We start from the raw sequence: 13827 nt of genomic DNA, 5'->3' as shown, positions 1-13827 counted from the left end.
GTTTGATATGTGAGCCATCAAGGCACCTCTGTCCTTCTTCTCTATGGAGCCTTCATCCAGTGCACCTACTTCTTTAAAGCGCCTCCAAATTCCAGGTTCAGACTGGCCAACATATGCACCATTGTCTTCCAAGGTCGTAATTGTGTCGTGTTCAACCAAACTGCACTCAACAAGCCCTTTCACAGGGCTAATCTTGTTTCCTCCATAAGTCTGGGAGTCTAGTGAAATGATTTTCCCTTTTTCCCGCTTGTCCTTACATGGAAATTTACAGCCTAAAGCTTTTCGTAAATAAAGCAAGAATTTGAGTGCTCAATATTTAGGACATTGAACTGCAGCAACTCATTGTCTGCCTATTTAATCGCCTTTCCTGGTTTCTTCCATGCCTGCGCACTTTCTTTCATATTATTGATAATTTTTACATCCTCCCATATCTCAGCATCAGCATAAATATTTGCCATAAGCACATATGCTGAGGCATCTCTGCAATTTGCTTTAATTATTTGATCAAAGCAGTGTCTTTCAAGTTCCACCTCTCCATAAGATCTGCAGCTAGCGAGCAAAGATGTCCAACCAACCACATTTGATTGAAATGGCATATGTTGCAACATACTTTCTGCCTCTTTCAAGCATCCTGAGCGACTAAGAAGGTTGACCAGACAATTCAAATGCTCAACATCTGGAGTGATTCCATGATCCCTGTACATGGAATTTATGAGTGCTTTGGCTTCTCCAAATAAACCCATATCAGTGCACGTAGAAATAAGACACAGAAATATTACTCTGTTGGGCTTAAGACCTCCTTTTTGCATGTCTTCAAAAAGTTGCATTGCCAATTTGTATTGACAATTGAAAATAAAGCCAGCAATCATGAAACTCCACGAGACCAAATCTCGCTTTGACAAGGCAACAAACACTGAATAAGCATCTTCAATGCTCCCACACTTGGCATACATGCCAACTAGAGCATTACACATAAGTTCCTCTTGCTCCAAACCCCTCTCCACTATACTGCCCACGCAGAACAAAAATGCAAACACAACGACTAAGTATGTACAAAATAACAAATGTCACACACACAACTTTTTGGTGGATTTCACACCTCGGATGCGCAGTAGTACGACATCCGAAAGCAAAGTCACGACCACAGAGGACCTTGACTAATTTCAGGATAGAAGATCAATCAAGCAAGATCATGATTCAATTTGAAAGAAGGTCACCTCAATTCGGATAATGGCCCTATAATCAACTTGTTCAAGCCTTTTGGTCTCTTGAATGTGGCAAATAGACCTGAATGTATGCAATACTAGCCGCACTTCACCCATTTGATTACAACCCTGTTCAACATCAATTGCTTTAGCTTCATACTCATTGAAAACTTCCATTGAAGAAAATGCATGCACACCAGACCAGAATTTGTTTTCAGGTTTTGAACCCTGGCATATACGAAATGGTCCTAGCTTTAGATCTGCCCTAGACAGACTTCACAAGTATCCCACACAGAAAAGAGAGTAAGGCCACATCTTCCTTTTCTCATTAACAAAATTCAGAAATCAACATCAAATCCACTTTGACCTCATCTTTTAACAGTTTTCTGATTCTAGCTAGTGTACTTCATACTAGAGAGAAATCATGGTCTCAAAGAGAATCAAGCAAGTTCAAACTGCATTGTGGCTACTGAACTCAAAAATCTCTGCAAAGACATCTGGATGTAGCCACCATAGCCCTTAAGAAAGTAGTAATTGTATCACATAGATATTTCAGAGTAGATGTTTATGGCCTCTCTGGCAGCCCAGTAAAGCTCCAGCTTGGACCAAGTAGTAAAAGAGGGAACAAAATTGATGAGGCTAAATTTCTTCACCATCCAATCAGAGTACCAAAGCAGTCAATGCCATCAGTCCTCATATTTGCACACACAGGTTTCCTGGAACTTCCAGTGTTCCGATTGTTTCATCATCCAGTACTGCAGCATCTACTTTTTCGCATGCACTTACCACTTCAGCAAAAACGAAATCCAGTTCCTTGGAGAAATTTTATCTGTGGCTCTCTAGTTGAGCTGTTGTCTTCTGTGTCGATCAGGAATCTTTAATTCTTCCTCTTCATCCAATGGTGAGAAGTAATAATCAACTAGTTCTGGTTTCACCAACTCGAGGGTTGCTGGGTTCCACTTTGCTTTCTGATCCTTGCCCACTAATATGGCCCTTACATCCTCATAAAAATCACTAGAGTGTTTTTCGATTCACACATCGCACTGTCCATCTATAGTAGATTCGGTTGCCAATCAAGAGTAATGACACGATTGCCTCTTCTTCATGCGATTCAAGGCCATAAATTCTATTTGTTTATCTTCTTGAAGATGAAATTTTTGGTTAGCTGTAAACTCGACTCCATATCGTCTTCATCCTAATACTCCTTCTGGCCGTCTTCTTCAATTCAGCATCGTTTGCACACTCTCATAAGCTTATCGCCCAGTGCTGTTGACAGACAATCCAGAGATATTGTTGTGTCAGTCACCTTCACAATCATGCTCTCAATAATTGCAAAAGAGGTGTTGAAGGCCTCTGATAGTCTCACTCTGCCGTTTTTTACTGGTTCGACATCACTCTGCACGTTCTCCCAAGCTTGCGTCTTCAGCCTTTGCTTTTTCTCTCCACACCCCAGAAAAGCGGCCCCTTTTTTTACCAGAAAAGCGGCCTTCTCCAAACACTGGCCAATAAGAAGCTCTCTGCGCATAGTGCGGAAGTTTGATGCACAGTCAATGAAGTTTATCCCCATGGTCAATCCAGTCCCATGTTCCTCCTGCTCAATTCTAACTGATTCTTCAGATATGCAGGTGTGAGGCAGTGGCATCCACCAACAAACTCATCACGTTCAAAAAGCTTGGTCTTGATGTATGTCTCATCTATGTATGTGTAAGGATCGATAGATTCCCTGTAATCAAATGCAAGAAACCCTAACTTTGAGCAGACAACCACTTCATTCCTATTGACAATGCCCTGCTTGAAAGCCTTCTCCCCTATTTCACAGCAAGCCCGCAGAAGACAAATAATTATTGCATCATTCAACAATCTACAAGCGTCTTGCATCTTTTTGTAAAGATCTAGAGCCTTTTCTCCTTGATTCTGTTCAATATATGCTAAAAGCATTGCATTCCATAAAACAACATCCGCCTGGGAAAACTGCTCAAACACCTTCTATGCTTCTCCAATGCTTCCAAACTTATCATACATACTCACAAGGGTGCTACCAAGAAATGTATCTAACGTTAAACCTTTGGAGCCAGCATCAGCATGCAATGCCCTACCAATCTCTAAAGCAACAGTACATCCCTTCTCTGCAAATGAACCACATGCTTGGAGGACACCAAGAAATGTTGGTGTCAAGATTGTGGGAGAGAAGGAAGGAGTCTCACTTGTAGCTTTCTTGCTTGCACAATGGGGGAAGACACACAAGGGTGGAGGCTGAAAACAGTTTTCCTCTTCTTAGTTGTGTAAGCCAAAATAACTCTCATACAAAGAAATAGAAGAACCCTATATATGGGTCTCAAACCAAACTCAACCAACTAAGGTGGCATACTAACTGAGCCACAAACTAGAGTAGATAAGGATAGCTATCATGTAGCTATTATTCATGGGCGGTGTACCAACCGCGTCTGCAACTGACAAGTCGGTGACATAAATACACAACGGTCACCCTGGCGTATCACGAGTGGAGCTCGATATCTCAACACTCCCCCTCGAGCTCAATCCCAATTCCTGCACACCAAGCAGGTCTCTGAACTTGCGCAGCTTCTCTGCGCCCAATGCCTTCGTGAATATGTCAGCTACCTGATCCTCTGTGCTGACATAAACTAGATCAATAAGACCTAGTAAAACCCTCTCCCGTACATAGTGATAATGCACCTCAATGTGCTTTGTTCTAGCATGATAGACTGGGTTATTTGCCAAATGTATACTGCTCATGTTGTCACAATAAATGACAACCGGCCCATCTGTAGGCTGATGCATATCATAAAGTAGCTTATGCAACCAAGCTACCTCACATGCAGCCATTGCTGCACCCCTGTACTCGACCTCTGTGCTCGACAAGGCAACTGTAGGCTGTTTCTTGCTGCTCCAAGTGACTGCAGCACTCCCGAAAGAGAACACATATCCACTGGTAGATCGTCTATCAGAAATGCTACCAGCCCAATCAGCATCAGTGTATCCATGCAGCTATATCTGAACCCCAGTCTCATAAAATAGTCCATACTGCAATGTGGACTTCACATACCTGAGTATGCGTCTAGCCGCATCCAAATGCGATTTCCTTGGAGCCTGCATGAACTGACTTACCAATCCAACAGCATAGCTCAAATCTGGCCTGGTAATAGTCATATAAATCAAACTTCCTACTATGCGTCTATACATAGTAGGGTCTTCCAGAAGCTCACCTGCATCTGCGCTAAGCTTCACATTCTGCTCCAAAGGAACTGAAATAGGCTTACAGCCTGTCATCCCATATTTGGACAGCATGTCCAATCCATACTGCCTCTGCAAGAGCTGTATCCCACTTGGTGATCTAATCACCTCAATGCCCAAGAAATAACGCAGCTCTCCCAAATCCTTCATCTCAAACTTCTGCTTCAATAGCATTTTCACATGAATGATATCTTCATCACTGTCACCTGTCATAATCAAATCATCAACATAAATGACAAGTAGCATAATACCTTTCTCTGTTTTTCTCACATAAAGTGAGAAATCTGCCTTGGAAATCTGAAACCCAATAGTGACAAGATACTGTCCTATCTTGTCAGACCATGCTCTAGGTGCTTGCTTCAAGCCATACAAAGCTTTCTTCAACCTGCAAACAAACTTAGGATGAACAGCATGCACATAACCTGGTGGCTGCTCCATATAGACCTCTTCTTGCAAATCACCATGCAAGAAGGCATTCTTTACATCCATCTGATGTAAAGACCATCCCTTTGATGCAGCCATAGCAATGACTGCTCTTACGGTTGCCATCCTTGCAACCGGACTGAATGTTTCTTCATAGTCAATGCCATATGTTTGTGCATACCCCTTGACTACTAATCTTGCCTTGTATCTGTTCACAGAACCATCTGCATTGTGCTTCACCTTATAAACCCATCATTGTGCTTCACCTTATATATTTTCTCTTTGCACATTGTGCAACTCTTGCTTGAGCTGCATTTTCCTGGCTTGCGTATTTGTGCTATACATCTTTGACAGACTATCCCATGCCTCCTTTGGCGTACTTGCATCCTGAATATGCACAATCATAGAGTCTGAAATGCTAATAGATAGCCAGTACATAACTTTCCTGGCTCTCTCATGCCATGCTTTGAATGCCTGCATTTGCTGTTGATTGGGAACATCAGGAAGAACAGGTTCTTCTTCATTTCCTGCAACAAATTCCCAATATCCTTTTCCCATAAGGAAATTCGTCATTCTAAACTTCCATGCCTGGTAGTTGTTCTTGTCAAGATTTTCAGTTACAATCTGTGAAAGAGAATCAGACGCCATTACAGAACACTGCAAAAAATTCTGTCACTACAAAAAACTCAGCTTCACCCTCACAAGGGCAAATCTGCAAAACTGGCGAAAGTGGTATTTGACCACACAGTCACTTCCTAGTGACGATTTTGCATAAACAGGAACCAAGGATGATTCTGAAACTCCCAATGTCTCTGCGCACAAGCATACGATGCAATTTCTACAGTAACTTTTCACCGAACTGTAGAACAGTGGCTGCACAGCATAAAACTGAGCCTTTTCCTGAGTGCGTGCAGAAAACTTCCGTCTGCAAAACAGGCCCCGAAATGGCCTCAAATAAAAAAAACAAGGTCACCATGGGCTAAAGCCCTTCCCCGCAGCATATACTGCCCTCTTGCTTCACCGCGAAGGGCGTCTCAACCTGAGACAATGCACTCTTGCAATTTCCAGCTGTGCTACCTGCAGAGATTTGCTCCCAAAACAGAAAATGAAAGCAACACTGCTCCTCTTACCAGAACACCGCGAGCTTGGCTTGCTTTCTTGAGCTCCTTACCACGAACACGGCTCTGATACCATGTCAAGATTGTGGGAGAGAAGGAAGGAGTCTCACTTGTAGCTTTCTTGCTTGCACAATGGGGGAAGACACACAAGGGTGGAGGCTGAAAACAGTTTTCCTCTTCTTAGTTGTGTAAGCCAAAATAACTCTCATACAAAGAAATAGAAGAACCCTATATATGGGTCTCAAACCAAACTCAACCAACTAAGGTGGCATACTAACTAAGCGACGAACTAGAGTAGATAAGGATAGCTATCATGTAGCTATTATTCATGGGCGGTGTACCAACCGCGTCTGCAACTGACAAGTCGGTGACATAAATACACAACGGTCACCCTGGCGTATCACGAGTGGAGCTCGATATCTCAACAGTTGGCTTATTGGGACTCATTCCTTCAGCTAGCATTTGACTATACAGCTGTAGAGCCTTCTCTACCTTACCCAACTCAAAATATCGTGAGATCATAACATTCCATGCAACAATGTCCTGATCAAACAGCCCATCAAACATGCTCTCTACTTCTAAAATGCTGCCACATTTACCATAGATACTAATAAGAGTGTTGTTAACAAAAGCATCTGAAGTGAAGCCCTTCTTGTGAGCATCTACATCTTCAGCAAGAGCATTGCAGGCTTGAAGAGCTATCACAAAAGTCGGATAGCTTGGGCAAAAGCCCTCTTCTTGCATCTGTCTGTAAAGTTATAATGTCTTCTCGCCTTGACCCTCCTCATAAACCGACAACATTGCATTCCATGATATAGTGCTGTAGAAGGACAAGTTGTTGAATGCCTGCTGAGCTTCCAGAATGCTTCCACACTTGCCATACATAGAGATCATGGTATTCTCAATAAACATGTCTCGATGAATATTTTTGCAAGCATCAGCATCTGGTAGGTTTCCATACTTAGCATACATGCCAACTAGAGCATTACAGATAAGTTCCTCTCGCTCCAAACCTCTCTCCACTATATTGCCCACACAGAACAAAAATGCAAACACAACGACTAAGTATGTACAAAGTAACAAATGTCACACACACAACTTTTTGGTGGATTCCACACCTCGGATGCGCAACAGTACAACAATGGTATTATAATATGCACTGTAAGAACTATGAGACACCATGAGATAATTAGAGAACTACAAAGCCTCATTCTCCATGTAGGCACTATATTATATGATTACATTGTGATTATGTGGTGAAATGATATTGCAGGTGTGGCGATAGGTGGGGATCTCCAGGCTTTTAAAAATGTCAATGTTGACTATGGTATCTTGGAGAGCTATGTTGAGGAGGTGACCATTGTGTTGATATGGCCGTTTATCACTTGGTGTAGTGACTTGTATGTGTTGTGAACCCTGCATGGGTCACCACAAAGCGAGAGGGCTCCATCAAAGTAGTGGAGTTTCCTTCTACCACTTGGTGGTGATCCTCTTGGGTAGGAAGGCTGAGAACCACCAGTGCTAAGTGTAATATGATATTGTTGATGGCTATAGGTGGTGATCTCTAGACTCTTAAAAATTTCAATGTTGACTATGGTATCTTGTGGAGTTATATTGAGGAGGTGACCATCATGTTGATATGGCCTATTATCACTTGGTGGAGATCTTCATGTATTGTGAACCTTGCAACCTTAACATTATCCTCTTTGTAATTATTAACATGTCCCATAACCTTCTTGAATGATCTAACCTTTATAACTTAATGTAATTATTGTACGAGCCTAGCTGCGCTTCAATCTTTTCTGTAGCTTATTACATGTACCTTAGAATCCTTCTTGCAATACGGAGATGCACTTTTGTTTCTTTCAATGTCCTCTGAAATGCATTTTAAGCAAGAACTTGTGCAAGGAACAATGCACTTTATGCAGGAATTCTTGCAAGACTTTTTTGGTAAATTATGATGTAATTATCAAATCAATTTCACCTATTGTGATGCCATCTTACAATGAAAATTACATACATCACAACTAAGTTCATACCTAGGAAATGATCAAACACACAATTTAATGTGATGCATGTGAATATGATTTTTTGCTGTGATAATTATAACCTATGATTTAATAACAGAGTAACCTGGGTTTGGAGTGATGTCGTGATTCCAGTGGTATTGATGCTTGATGAACCGTTCGCGGTTGGGGTGCCACCTTGTTTCGAACCTCCATCCTCGCTTAAAGGATTTCCGGCCATCTTTGTGGAACTACGCTTCCGGGCCATACTCGAAGACGCGTATACGAGTGTTAGAGTTCTTCCACTCTCCTATGCAAGATTCTTGCCACCTCTCCTTGAGTGGAGAAAGAGATTGAAGGGGGGGAGGGGCGTATTTTTGGAGATTTCAAGAGGGGTATGTGACCTCTCTTTAAGTAGAGGGGGGAGAATAAGCTTCCAGAAGCTTCTCTCTCTCTCTCTCTCTCTCTCTCTCTCTCTCTCTCGCTTCTTCTTCTTCTTCTTCTTCTTCTTCTTCTTCTCTTCTCCTCTCTCTATCTCTCCCTATTCTTCTTCTTCTCTTCTTCTCCTTCTCTCTCTCCCTTTTCTTCTTCTTCTTCTTCTTCTTCTCTCTCTCTCTCCCTCTTCTTATTCTTCTCTTCTTGTCCTTCTGTCTCTCCCTCTTCTTCTTCTTCTTCTTCTTCTTCTTCTTCTTCTTCTTCTTCTTCTCCTCCTCTCTCTGTCTCCCTCTTCTTCTTCTTCTGCTTCTTCTTCTCTTCTTCTCCTTTCTCTCTCCCTCAGCGCTAATCACGCGTGGGGGGGGGTGCTACGGCAGGTTGATGACCACCAAGGGGGAGGGCGCTGTTGTCGAAGATCGAGGGGGGGCGTGATGATGACCAGGGAGGAGGGGGTTGTGGACTGACGAGGAAGAGGGGGGGGCTTCCTTATAAGATGGGGGGAGGTGGTAAGGGGGGGAGACGGCTGTTCATAGCCGCCATCGTCCACTTGGGGGGCTGCATCCCCCCCTCTCTACCTCTTACTCACTCTCTCACTCTCTCTCTCTCTCCCTGCCATGCAGTCGGTAGGGGGAGAGAGAGGGAGAGTAAAAAAAATTATTTTAAAATTTAAAAAAACATTAAGGTGGGTTCTCATGGGGGGGAGGCACGGGGGGGGGGGGGGAATATTACATCCTCTCCCCCTTAGAGAAATCGAGATATCCTCATCTCGAGAAGACCTGGAGGGTATTGTTTAGAATGTTTTCATCCATCGAGGTGGCATCCTCTTCTAGATAATCTTTCCACTAGATGAGGTATTCTCTCAAGGTCCTTGATCTCAAATGCCTCTCCCTAACATATAGGATTCTATCAGGCCATAGCTCAAGGACTCCTTAGCCAGGCATTATAATTTGTTGATCATCAAGTACATGATTTGGATTACGTAGATACTTTTTCAATAGGCTAACGTGGAATACGTTATGAATCTTTAGAGTTGTGGGCAGCAGTAGTTTGTAAGCATTAGGCCCCAGGCACTTGGTGATCTTATAGGGTCCACAATACCTTGGACTTAGCTTCTTGTACTCTCCCAAGGATAGTGAACTCTTTTTAGGGTGTACATGGATGAAGACCATATCACCTTCAACCAAGGATCTGTCTTGCCATTTCAAGTCAGCGTAAGCCTTCTGTCTATCCTTGGCAGCCTGAATGTGTTATCTTATTGATTTGATTTGATCATCCATGTCTTCCAGCATCTGTCTTGAAGCTTCTATCCTCAAATTTGGATCTAAGAAGTTCAAAGAGATACGACAATCATGCCCATACAATGCTTGAAAAGGGGTCATTTGAATACTCTGTTAGCAAGAAGCATTGTAAGCAAACTCAACCAGTGGTAAGTATTGAATCCACCTTTTGGGTTCGCGACAGCAGTATGCCCTAAGCATATCTTCAATGACTTGATTGACTCGTTCTGTTTGACCATCAGTTTGGGGATGGTAAGCTGTACTGAAACAGAGTTGAGTTCTAGTAGCCTCAAAGATAGCCCTCCAGAAGTGTGATGTGAAAAGAGAGTCATGATCACTAATGATTCTTCTGGGTAACCCATGAAGTTTGAATATTTTCTTGATGAATAATCTTGCGATGTCTGAAGCTTCATAGTTCGTCTTGACAAGGATGAGATGTGCGACCTTGGTGAGCATATCTATTACAACCATAATAGAGTTATATCCTCCTTGAACTTGGGGTAAGCCAACAATGAAGTCCATACTAATGAACTCCCATTTCATTTCTGGAAATGTCAAGTGGTTGCAATTTCCCAGGCATTTTAACATGTTCTGCCTTAATGCGTTGACAAGACAAACATTCCGTGACATATTTTAGTATGTCTTCCTTGATCCTTTCCCAATAATAGCTCTTTCTGACCGCATTAAGGGTCTTAGCATAACCAGGATGTCCTGAGAAAGGGGAGTCATGGGCTTCGCACAGTATCTTCTGCTTGAGAGTTTGGCTTGCAGGGATACATAATCTTTTCCTAAAGTAGACAAGCCCACTACTGATGGAGAATTCTTGATACTTTGTCTTTAGCTTCAGGTCCTGATCCTTGATGGGGATCTCCCTTAGCATTTTTTGATAGACTGGGTCATGATATGCCTCTTCTTTTGCTAGCTCGAGAATCGAGTTGTTTGGTATTGATACCTTTATGGCTAGAGACCTTGCTATTGATGGATCTTGCAAAATGAGAGAATTAAGAAATGCCTTGCGACTGAGTGCATCAGCAACCACATTCTATTTTCTAGGCCTATATTTGATTTCAAAATCGTATTCTTCCAACACTTCGATCCATCAACATTGCCTCATATTAAGCTCATTCTGGGTGAAGATCCATTTAAGACTCTTGTGGTCCGTTACTAAGGAAAATTTGTTATCGAGCAAGTAATGTCTCCAAAGTTTGAGAGCATGGATGACATCCAATAGCTCCAGGTCATGGTTAGCATAATTCCTTTCATGGATCTTCAATTTTCTTGATGGGATGACCTTCTTGCATAAGTACACATCCTAAAGCAAGTGCGCTAGCATCAGTTACCAGTGCAAACTCCTTACTAAGATTTGGATGTTTGAGGATGGATTTGCTTTCGTTTGTCAAAGCTGGTCTGTTCGGCAAGTGACCATACAGATGCTACTTGTTCTTTAGTAGATTAGTCAGAGGTGCTACAATCAAAGCATAATCTTTGATGAAAATTCTATACCATCCTGTCAACCCAAGAAAACTGTGTATTTCTTTGACAGAAGTTGGTGTTGGCCATTCCAGATTGTCTGTGACCTTAGCTGATCTACTGAAATTCCTTCCGCTAATACAATGAATCCCAGATATTCAATCTATTGCTTGAAAAATGCACACTTCTTCTTCTTGGCATAAAGCTTGTGTGCTCTCATTGTTTCAAGAACAATATGAAGCTGGGTTCATGATATTTTTCCTATTTCGAGTAGACTAGGGTATCGTCAAAGAAGATGAGTACAAAGTCATTAAGATAGGGCCTAAAGATATCCTGCATTAACCTGTTGAAGGTAGCAGGAGCATTCGTTAGCCCAAATGACATCACTAGGAATTTGAAGTGTCTATACCTTGTATTGAATGCAGTCTTTGGGATATCTTCTACCTTGATCCTTATCTAAATCTGAGATCTATCTTTGAAAAGATCTTTGGTCCTTGAAGACGGTCAAGTAATTCATCTATTCTTGGAATTGGGTATTTATTTTTTATGGCTGCTTGATTCAACCCTCTGTAGTCAATGCATAGGCGAAGCGTTCCATCTTTCTTATTTTGGAACAACACTGGAGCTCCCCATGGTGAACTACTAGGATAGATGTAGCCTTGATCTAATAATTTCTTGAGTTTCTCTTTCAGTTCGGGATGGACATCTTATAGGGCCTCTTTGCGATCGGTGCAACTCTTGGCACAAGTTTGATTTCATTGTCGACTTCCCTTTGAGGAGAAAGTTCCGTCAGATCTTCAAGAAATACGTCTGCGTATTCCTTTAACCATGAAGGTTCTTCTCCAGATTCGTGATTCTAATCTAGCTTATTCAGTTTAATCAAATAGATAGGTAGACCCTTTTGAACACCTTTTATTATCCGTGTTGCCTTTGCCAACTGTATTTTTGGCTTACCGGCCTCACCTTGAGTTGTGACTAATTCCCCTTCATAATTTCGGAAGGAGACTTTGCCCTTCCCACAGTGGATGTGGGCATCATTGGGTGTTAGCCAATCCATTCTGAGTGAACATTCATGGACACCTAGGTTCATTACCCTAAATCTCACAGAAGTTGGCTTCCCACCCAGTAGGAGTCTCACCTTAGCAGTTTGCCTAGTACAAGTGACTTCACGACCATTTTCTAATTCCATAAGTAAAGTAGGTGCAGTTGTTGTGGCTATCCCTAATCTTTTTTACATAGATTGGTGAAATGAAGAAATGTGTACTGCCACAGTCAATTAGGGTTTTGAAGCTCTTATCTTGATATTCTGATGGAGTTTGAATCACCGGGAATTGGCGATTTGGACGCTTCTTGTGAAGAGTGGTGTGAACCATTGCCCTCTCAATGTCAACATCCATGGATGGATCTTCTTCATTGTCTAACTCCTTGTTGGAAACACTGGAGGTTCTCCCTCGTGCCATAACAGTGGTTCCTTGGCCATGAGCGGCTCTATTTTGACCTTGGGATTGCCCTTGGCGATGTCCTCTGCTAAGCTTGGGACACTCCCTCTTGAAGTGTTCGGGCTCGTTGCAATGGAAGCAATGTGGGTTGTGATCATTTCTTTCTGTTGGAATAAAGTTGTTGATAGCATTGGCCCTAGCTTTCTTTCTTTGGCCCTAATTCGGACCGTGCGCTCTCTTCGTCTGAGCCATAGATATACCCTTGTTCTGATCTTTGTAAGGCCAAATCCTGTTGTTCCTTGCTTTGGTCTGCATCTCCTGTATTATTGGAGTAGCTCGACTGAGTGCGTCTTATAGGTTCGTTGGATGCATTGATTCCAATCGAGTGTTTATGGATGGATTCAACCCAACACATAATTTTGACACGTGTTGTGTCATATCCATTGGGGGTGCATACTTTAGGAGTGAAATGAACTTCGAATAATATGCTTCCAGGGATAATCCTAACTGCTTCAAGTCATAGAATTCATTCATCTTTTGTGTGCAGTAGATAGGTGGCAGATACCTCCCTCGCACAGTTTCCTTAAGCTATTCCCAAGTGACTATCCCCTCCGAGATCATTAGTTTGGGAAAAATAGGATTGTGTTACAATCGGCTACAGGGACGGAATAATAATATGGAGTGGGGTCATGGATTTTCAGGAAATGGTAAGTCATAAGAAGCTTGGGGTATGCCTTCCTTTGATACCCATTCTTCTCATAGCGCCCTAACACTTTGATTCTGTCATCAGCAGAGATCACCCGGGTCACTTCTTCATAGACATAGTTGTTTTGCTTGACTTGCCAACCGCTAACATGCAAAGTTGCGTTTACGTGAGCTTCGACAAAGATGAACAGCTTCATGATCTTTAAATCCTCCATCCACTTGATTCTCTTTAAGTTGGTCTGAAGGTACGCGAGTCGGTGGGCTGCTATGTAGTATGTTCATGAGTCTCCCGTCCATCTCCACTCCCCATACAGGAGCGATGGATTATAGATGCGGTCTTGAATATCCATCATGCCAAGCCTCTGGTGATAACTCGAAGCATGTATTGCAATCATGAACATGAATTGGAATACCAAGAACTTGCTCCATGCTTGGTGACTCTGCAACCCAGCATCCATAAGTGAGTAAAGAAATATTTTCAACAGAAAACACTGCTC

General features: G+C 42.4%; 1 pseudogene; it reads right to left on the bottom strand.

Annotated features, from left to right (window-relative positions):
* Positions 1-350: 350 nt before the first annotated feature.
* LOC148018897 (pentatricopeptide repeat-containing protein At3g29230 pseudogene) lies at positions 351-953 on the bottom strand (annotated as a pseudogene).
* Positions 954-13827: the final 12874 nt, after the last annotated feature.

The sequence above is a fragment of the Lygodium microphyllum genome, chromosome 20 (assembly GCF_053477565.2).
Source record: "Lygodium microphyllum isolate KBCC chromosome 20, Lygodium_microphyllum_v1.1.10, whole genome shotgun sequence".
Taxonomy (NCBI): domain Eukaryota; kingdom Viridiplantae; phylum Streptophyta; class Polypodiopsida; order Schizaeales; family Lygodiaceae; genus Lygodium; species Lygodium microphyllum.
Note: the sequence above shows the minus strand (reverse complement) of the source record. Positions and strands in the feature narration are given on the sequence as shown.